The sequence below is a fragment of the Schistocerca nitens genome, chromosome 4 (genome assembly GCF_023898315.1).
Source record: "Schistocerca nitens isolate TAMUIC-IGC-003100 chromosome 4, iqSchNite1.1, whole genome shotgun sequence".
Lineage (NCBI taxonomy): Eukaryota > Metazoa > Arthropoda > Insecta > Orthoptera > Acrididae > Schistocerca > Schistocerca nitens.
Window position 1 is genome coordinate 474258975 of NC_064617.1, and position 9672 is coordinate 474268646.

At 43.3% G+C, this 9672-nt stretch overlaps 1 pseudogene; it reads right to left on the minus strand.

Moving 5' to 3' along the window:
• Positions 1–6732: 6732 nt before the first annotated feature.
• Positions 6733–6850, minus strand: LOC126254872 (5S ribosomal RNA; annotated as a pseudogene).
• Between the last annotated feature and the right edge of the window lie 2822 nt (positions 6851–9672).

Here is a 9672-nt window from a genome sequence, read left to right on the forward strand (position 1 = left end):
GCCAGAGTCGTATCAGGGATTCCATATCACTCCAACAGCACGCATCCCACACCATTACAGAGCCTCCACCAACTTGAACAATCCCCTGCAGACATGCAGGGTCCATGCATTTATGAGGTTGGCACTATACCCGTACACGTCCATGAGCCCGATACAATGTGAGACTTCATGCAACAAGTTTCCAGTCATCAACAGTCCAATATCGGTGATGACGGGCCCAGTCGAGGCGTACAGTTTTGTATTGTGTAGTTCAAATGGTTCAAATGGCTCTAAGAACTATGGGACTTAACATCTAGTTCCCTAGACGTAGAACTACTTAAACCTAACTAACCTAAGGACATCACACACATCCATGCCCGTGACAGGAGTCGAACCTGTGACCGTAGCAGCAGTACGGTTCCGGACTGAAGCACCTAGAACCGCTCGGCCACAACGGCCGGCTGTTGTGTAGTCATCAAGTGTACACGAATGGGCCTTCGGCTTCGAAAGCCCATGTCGGTAAAGTTTCGTTGAATGGTTCGCACGCTGACACTTGTTGAAGGCCCAGCACTGATACCTGCAGCAATTTGCAGAAGGGTTGCACTTCTGTCACGTTGAGCGATTCTCTTCATATCGTCGTTAGTTCCGTTCTTGTAGGATATTTTTCCGGACGCAGCGATCTCGGAGATTTGATGTTTTACCGGATTCTTGAAATTCACGGTACACTCGTGAAATGGTCGTACGGCAAAATTCCCGCTTCATCGCTACCTCGGAGATGCTGTGTCCCACCGCTCGTGCACCGATTATAACACCACGTTCAAACTCACTTAAATCTTGATAAACTACCATTGTTGCAGCAGTAACCGATCTAACAACTATTCCTGAGACTTTTATCTTACATAAGCTTAGCCGACTGCGGCGCCGTGTTCTGTATCTCTGTATTTGAATACACATGCCTATAACAGTTTCTTTGGTGCTTCAGTGTACATTTTCAAGAAAATTGTACATAATGCCGAACTGTTTAAGTTTCTTACCTGTACACAAATATGTGTTTTAATTGAGCTACGCTGTTTTAGTCCATATAATACCAAGTAATATTTCCAAACTTAGTGATTTTCTTTCAGAGATGAATAACTTAGGATTTCAAAATCTGAAATGTCATGCAAGAGAATCTGCATATTTGTGGTCTGACTGCGAGTAAATTTTATTTGATTGAAGATGTAAATTTTATTTGTATTGTCCGTGTTCATCCTTACCAAGTGTAGATCTGAATCAAAGGAGTTGGATCTGTAGCAGGTTGTCTGTACCATCCGATGGCTACCGTCGGGGACTAGTTCTCCTGGATAATGTCACAAAAACACGGAATCTATTCGCGAATATAATTAATATTAATTAATACTTTATCCGTGTGAGTTATGCGTTGTTCGGAAGTGGACAAGTGTTTCTATATCAAATTTGCAGAGCCGTTACTTGCATGAGACGTGTAATGTATTCAAGCCAATTTTGTTTCGATTAGTGTTATCATCTTCAGTTGAATGAACTTTTACGAGAAAATTACTACGGTAGGCAGTAACAGCTACACGGGACATAGAGGTCTTTATATTCCAAAAGACTGTTTAATACTTTCACTCACTGAACTGAGAAGTACGTGACGAAGTAAACAGTTTACGTTCTAGTTGAGATTTTACTTACTTACGAAAATTATAGCTTCTCATTACCGAAGTACCGACACAATTTAAGGTATGGTACAACAAAAAGTATTGTGTCTGATCTGTCGAGAACTTGTGGGGTATCTATTGAGACAGGTCTGTGGGGGAGGTTGTTATTTGCACTTATGGAATTTGTACGTACTTTGGACGTCTCAAACACTAAGGGACAATTCTGAATTGGTCGTTATTCCCACGTAGTCTTTGTTCAGAGTAGCTGTGTCGCCGGAACACGTATTTGTTTTGACATCGCTGGTTGACAGCGAAGAGGGCAGGAGGTCTATAGGTCGACGAGTAATGAGACAGACGCCGAGCACAGGGCTCGTGGCAATGGAGACGTAAAGTTAAGTGCACCTGTGTTTCAGTAAAATGATTTGTGTTTGAATATTGTGAAACAGAGGAGAAAGATTCGAGTAGTGATTTAGAATGAAATAAGATTAGAAAAGCATACGAAGAGGAATGAAGATAACATTTTTTTTATTTAGTTGCATTGCAGTCGCCCATAGTTTGGAACCGATGTAGAACGAGACACCTACATCAGAAAACTTTGGATTTTTCATTAAAGACTCAGTAATTTTCACTATAACGTACTTTTCAGTTTATTATTTATTTGTCTAGAATTGATGAGAGTAAGACTTTGATATCAATGTTGCCCTTTGTCCATGTTAATGAGTGGTATAACATGTATCTCATGTAAGTGATAATATTACACAAAATTTAAACTGTCTGTAAAGAAATATTTCACATGATAGCATTCTCCAGATCGGCAATCATATCGTTTTTATTCAAAAATTTTCTCACTCAGTGATGCGTGTAAAATAGTTTACTTGTTTCAGGAACATCGCACTAAGCTCTCAGCAACTGTAGTTACAAATCTGCAGCTGGCGCACAGAGCAGCATGCACCGCGTTTCGAAGCAATTACATTACGTGGTAAAAAATTTTCATTTTAGGACTAGTTTCCTATGAGTGTTGTCAACGCCCAGCGACCATTTCATGAACAACAATATTAGCCATATCATTAACACACAGGGACCACTTTGTTTAATTAAAGAGGTTAACAGTAAAGTTCAGTATTCAATCAGTTTGCACACTCTTTAGAAAGATTGTAAAACAAGGCCAAATTCATGTTGTATTCTTGCAGCCAGCTATATTTGGTTTCTCTAACAGTTGGAAACCCACAAAATCACCCAAACTAAATAACAGCAAAGTTACAGCAAGCCAGCCAAGACCGTATGAGTTCAAAATCAAACTAAAAAAAAATTTAAAGGAAACTTTCACTATTAGACAACTCTCTTTTGTGTTCTTTTTTGTGTGTTTTCGAGAGGTGTGATTAACTCTTCTGTGTCACTATATTGTAAGTGCTTGTCGACCAAGGACTACCCAGCCGCTGAGAGATGCTATGAAAATTTCCGAGCGATAAAAAGAAAACGGGTTAATTTATAGGTCAGTGAAGAAGATGCATACCTAATGAAAAACCCTATTTTGTTAGACGCTAATTAGATAGCTAAGAGTCGTTCGACATCCACTGCTGGTTTGAAGCATCATCCAGACGTTTACATCGTCATCCTCAGGGATTAGGCACCCAGCACCCACGTTCCTGCTGCGTGTAATGTTATCTATGAAATTTGTGGTCGCCTCCGTCTGTTTTATTTATTTATTTACTTATTTATTTATTTATTTTTTTTGCATCTTGGAAGACAAGGAAGAAATTCCTTCGTCCATCTGTTATCCCTTGTAGGCGTACCGCTGTTCCACATTCATTACAATTTGTTCCCTAATTTATTCGTTTTCCTGCATCCACTTCTGTTTCGCAACATAGGTCTCCCCGTACCTCGCTGAACTACCCTTAATTTTGAATGTTTTTCTTATCGAAAGCTAATCCATCACATCTGACTGAAGACTATAAATTTACTTTTCAAATCACTATACGAGGTATTACAAATTTCCTGTTACAGGCTACTAGGAATTGTCGAAGGGATTTAGTGTATACATTTTTTTTTTATCTGGAATCCATCTCCGGAGATGTACCGCTTGGATGTAAAATAAGTTTGAAGATTAGCTCACTTTCAAACCTCCCGCTTCACGGTCTGCACACAAACTGAGAATATACCGCCATCGTCAGTTCTTGTTGTAATTATGACACGACATACCATTTTCGTCCGAGTACAACAACGGGTGCATTCGAAGCTAGGACGGTTGAATGTAGTGCTCCACGGAGTCGTCGCACTCTCGACTTTGAGGTAGGACGTCCTTCGTCGTCAGGAGAACTTGACGGGTATTCGAAACACAGTCCATGGCATGGACTCCTGTAGAACACACACGTCAGAGCTCATTGTCTCTGCTGTGTGCGAAGTGGGAGATTCTACAGTGATTCCATCTTCAAACTTAATTTACAGCCAAACGGAACATTTCCAGACACGGGCTCACCACATGGGTACGAAAAGCATACCAGATGTAGATCACTGAAAGACGTTCGACATCCACTCCTGGCTTAATGCCTCATCCAAACCTTTACATGCATTGTTTTCCTCAAGGATTAGACATCCACGTTCCTGCTACTTGACACAGCCCAAGTGCTTAAAAAATCTCTGGGCCTGCACTGCAAAGCGATATGAAATGGAACGAGCATGTGAGGATAAGGAGGGGAAGGCGAATGGTCGACCTATGTTTACTGGGGAAATTTTATGGATATTGTGTTCATCTGTGAAGAAGACCTGTTCTTGAGTACTGCTCGACTGTTTGAGATCCCTACCGGGTTGGATTAAAGGAAGGCATCGAAGCAATTCAGAGGCGGGCTACTAGATTTGTTTCCTATAGGATCGAAGGACAAGCAAGGGTTACGGAGATACTTCGGGAACTCGTATGGTAATCCTTGGAGGGAAGGCGAAATTTTTGTCTAAAAACACTATTGAGATAATTTAGAGAACTGGCATCTGAAGCTGACTGCAGAACGATCCTGATACCGCCAACATACATTTCGCGTAACGACCACAAAAATAAGGTGAGAGAAATCAGAGCATATATACATAAAAAAACTTAACTCCTCCCGAACAGGCCATGAAGGCCCAACGCTACCGACCGGCCGCCGTGTCATCCTCAGCCAGAACATATGTATATAAGAAATTCCTCCAAATTTCTTTGGCTCGGCGAATACGGATCACTGAAAAAAGACAGAGATGAAACAGAACATGCAACATTTTGGCGAAAATTACCGGCGAGCATTCGATTCTAAATGTTATGTCTCTCCCTCTTTTTAAGGGTCTGAACATTATTAGCTGTCGGCAGTAACGGCTGGTATGAATGGTTGCTCCAAGCGGATTTGAAAGCTGAATGATTTGAAATTTAAAGAAGGGAACTATAACATTTAGAGATCGTGTTTCTAGGAGTTTATGAGCGGGGAGGAGGTTCCGTTTGTGAGAGAAGCGCGGCACAGCCTGGGGCTGCGACGTGACCCGCTGCCCGGACTCTGGACGCGCCTTCCGTGGGCGAGAGGCGGCGGCGGCAGCCACAGCGAAGCAGAGGCAGCACGCCTGCCCCTCGGAGGTCCGGGCTCCGCTCCTGGTGGGATAGCACCGCCAGCCGGCTGCCTACGCGGAGCCGATCGGTGCTGCGATGCCGCGAGGCACGGCAGCGGCCACCAGCTGGCCTTTGCCTCAGAGACCAGGCACAAGCTGTTAGGTATTCTCTGCAGGTCTTGCCTGTTGAATGAGTTTGGGGCAGAAGGATCCGAACGGCGTGTTAGCACAGCAGTGAAGTCGTAAAGTTGTGACGCGGCGGCCAGCAAGCCACATGACGAAACAGTCGTGGAGCAACTGGATGCCGTCGTTGTCTGCTCGTGGGATGATTATGGTCCGAATGACGAGAAACCCATTCGCAGAACTCAGACGCAAGAGAACCAAACTGGAAACAAGGAAAGAGGGTAACAATTTTGTTGTGCACCACTTCCTACACAATAGCAACAGACTACAGAGTGGTGCGGCAACTGTTGTTGCAGGAAAGCTAGACAGGAGCGGAAATTACTAGCGAACAATTTAACTCAGTATACAGAAGAGTTACTTAATTTGTAATTCTACAAGCTTATGAAGACTGACTGCAAGTAAAGTAGCAAGAAATAGTCCAGCTCTAGGATGAGGTTCTCTGAACAAAAGCACTGACGATGATGTCGGAGACGTGAATAGTTGACGTCTGTGTAGCGTCACGTGGTGAAGAGGCTCCAAGTGCGAGCGGCTGTTTGGCTGCCGCTGGCTGTCTTGTATTGCGGCGGAAGAGGACGCTCGAGGTACGGAGCTGCTAGAGAGCCTATATAGGGAGGGAGTGGCCAATCGGCCCGTGGCCGCCATGTTTTTACCAGATTGCGCGCGGGATATGTAATTAGGCAGCAACGCAAGCAGAAAGCTAGCCACTTCACGAGTAAATTAAGGCATGTGTTTGACGCATGAGACCAAAGCAGATCCTCTATCTTAATACTCGGTACATGATTAAAACAAATGCCATTCGTCTATGTTTATATAAGGCTAATAAATTTGTGAGCTAATGGAAGTATCCTGAAGCAGTGTGTATATCTGCCGAATTTCAACAGCTGTATTTTATGGTGCTATATAAACATTAACAACTGATCAATAACAAAAAGAAGTGACATTTAATGTATCTAAGAGTACATGATGCTATTTCAGATTTTTCCTTGCGTATATTCATCGCTGAAATTGGTAAACTCACGTCTCTTTCCGTCACAACATAATGCATTTTAAATGTGTGTCCATCTTATAACATTTTCTTATGCTGGTAAAACATCGTCACTCTGTACACACTTTTAGGAACAGAAATCGGAAAAATATAAACACTTAGGTACTCAGTCTTCAGGCCACGAGTGGCCTACCGGGACCATCCGACCGCCGTGTCATCTTCAGTGGAGGATGCGGATAGGAGGGGCGTGGGGTCAGCACACCGCTCTCCCGGTCGTTAGGATGGTATTCTTGACCGAAGCCGCTACTAGTCGGTCGAGTAGCTCCTCAATTGGCATCACGAGGCTGAGTGCACCCCGAAAAATGGCAACAGCGCATGGCAGCCTAGATGGTCACCCATCCAAGTGCCGACCACGCCCGACAGCGCTCAACTTCGGTGGTCTCACGGGAACCGGTGCACCCACTGCGGCAAGGCCGTTGCCTCATAAATACTTAGGTGCTCTACTGAAACAGCAGAAAGTAATTAAAAATAGGTAACTGAATATCCGAACGATAATTATAATTTACAGGAATGTGAATAGCCAAGACTACAGCGCCAAGTGCGAGTCGCTAGTCGGAAGTACGTAGACTTAGGGTTCCGTGTACATGTTAAAACAATCGTGTCACTCAAAAGCCATTAAAAGTCTAGAAAATAACTTTTAAAGAAAACCTGGATTGAGCAGGATTGCAGCTCACGACCTTCGGATTACAACGAGCATCATAAATCCTTCTTCACTTCGTTTTTGCACCCAACAACGGAGCAACCAGGCATTCCTCTTGACTGTCCTTAATGATTTTGTAATTCATATTATTAGTGACACTCAGTAAATCACTTCAAATACAAATTTTGCTTCTAAAATTGCTGTGAAGTTTTAAAAGTATCGTCATAGATACGACCAACAGTGTGACCGTAATTTACGTAAATAGAATCGACAGAGAACAAGCAAAAGTCCTTCAATATTACAACCTGTACATAATTTTACAATGGAATTAACATTCGAAGCGTTGAAGAGAACCAACAGAACAGAATCACACACAGTATCTATTTATACTCGTACCAAGTCAGCGTCAGTTTGGTAAAAACACGGCGTCCTCGGCTGTCAGCCAATCAGCGACGCTATCACCATTGGCCACTCTCTCCCTCTATATAGGCTCTCTAGGAGCTGCTGGAGGCATGGCTTAACCTGTGCGCCCCATTAAGAGTCCGCGCGACTGCTATCGGCATCTGACGCAAAATTTCAGTTCCATTCCCCACTTTATGACGCTAGTAGTATGGTATCGATATGTAATACCACAAATCTGATTTATAAGGAGGTTTTTCTTTCTCGCAAGGAGAAACCAATATAAATTGGTTTCATTTTACCTGTGATGGATAAGAGGCCACAGTTGTTAAAATTAATGTTGAAATGTAGGTTCAACCACCTTCCACAGTGAAAAATTATTCTACAAAAATTTACGAAACACTACATCGACCAACACTTGAATATGTATCGTCAGTATCGGAACTGTTCCTGATAAGACTGATGGAGGAAATAGGTACGATCCAAAGAAGGCAGCGAGTTTAGTTATAGATTAATTTTGTAAGCCGGAAGTGTCACAGGGATGATCAACGAACTCCAGTGGCGAACGCTCCCAAGAGAGGCGTTCTGAATCCCGTTATGGTTTATTGTTGAAGTTCCGAGAACGTACGTTCCTAGAAGTTTCAACCAATACAGGACGGATAGAAACGGTCTGAAAATCTTGTAAGGGTACTCTAGGATAGGTTCTGTTGAGAAATAATTCTTCAGAAAAAAATTCGATACGTTGGCCCGTTCCCAAGTTAATTAGCATTCAAGTTAGTCAGTAAGCCGCTTGCACGCGCAAATTCGAGCGGCCAAACGGTGTCGCCAAACGCGTCCTTTATTTGGTTTCCTAAATCCGAACAAGAGAGCAATACAAGTATCGAACATGGGACGGTAGTAAGAATCGAACCCGAGCCAAAGGCCGAGCTGTCTCGTGCATTACCACCTACGCCATGGGAGCAACTGACACTAATGGTATCTGGTAGGCCGCTTTTATTGCAGCGCACAACGACCTGAACGTCTGACTTCAACGCTAATAAAAAGGGGAGAGGCGAAACGTATCGCTTTTTTCCTGACAATTATTTCCCAGCACAACCTACCCTTTAACACCGTTCTAATCGTGTCAGACTATTTCTCACCACCCTGTAATTGCACCCTCCTACGTACATTTCGCGAAAAGATCAGGAAGGTAAAATTAGAGACATTAGAGTCCTAACGGAGGCTTATCGCCAATTTCTCTTCCCGCCAACTATTCGCGACTGGAACAGGGAAGGGGTGAAGTGACAGTCGAGCACAAAGCATTCTTCGCCGTACACCGAAAAATTGCTTGCGGATTATAGATGTAGATGAAGATATAACTGTGAAAACGATGAAGAGAAAAATTAAACAACGTCAATAAAAATTCGTGGTCGTTTCTCTTGTGATCGTGTCATCCTAAACTGTGTTCAACTTCTCTCGTCCAGTTGGTAAAATAAAGGAGGAGATCAGTGCACAACGTCCCGTCGACAACGAGTTTATTAGAGATGATCGATAAAATAAACTAATACATAATACACTAATACTTTCTGCGAATAAAGTCTGGGCCACGTAACGGCTATTCGCACCAACGATCCGTATGCCTACAGGAAGGGCACACCCGGATACAAACACATATGTAGCACTACTGAGCACTTCGTGTGCATGGTCGAAAAATGAAAAACACTCTAATCAAAGATCAATAATGGCGCTGCTGGGGAGTTGGAATCTCATACGATTTACTTTCGGAATTAAACACAATTTATTTATATTAAGAAAGGCCCTAAAAGCAATGACATCAATGAATTTGGAAAGGAATAATCTATAATCATCAGTAACCAGAGCTGATTCATGGTTCTGGCCATAGACAGTAACGGCTGAAGAATCGGCACACGAGTGGCAGTGATATATGCCGTCAGCACGTCCTCTGCAAAGGCCGTTAGTGCTACTGAGCTCCGATAGTAATCATTACTCCGTATTGACGGTTGTGAACTTGTGACCATAAGCAGCAGCAAAAAATGGCTCTGAGCACTATGGGACTTAACATCTTAGGTCATCAGTCCCCTAGAACTTAGAACTACTTAAACCTGACTAACCTAAGGGCATCACACACATCCATGCCCGAGGCAGGATTCGAACCTGCGACCGTAGCAGTCGCGCGGTTCCGGACTGAGCGCCTAGAACCGCGA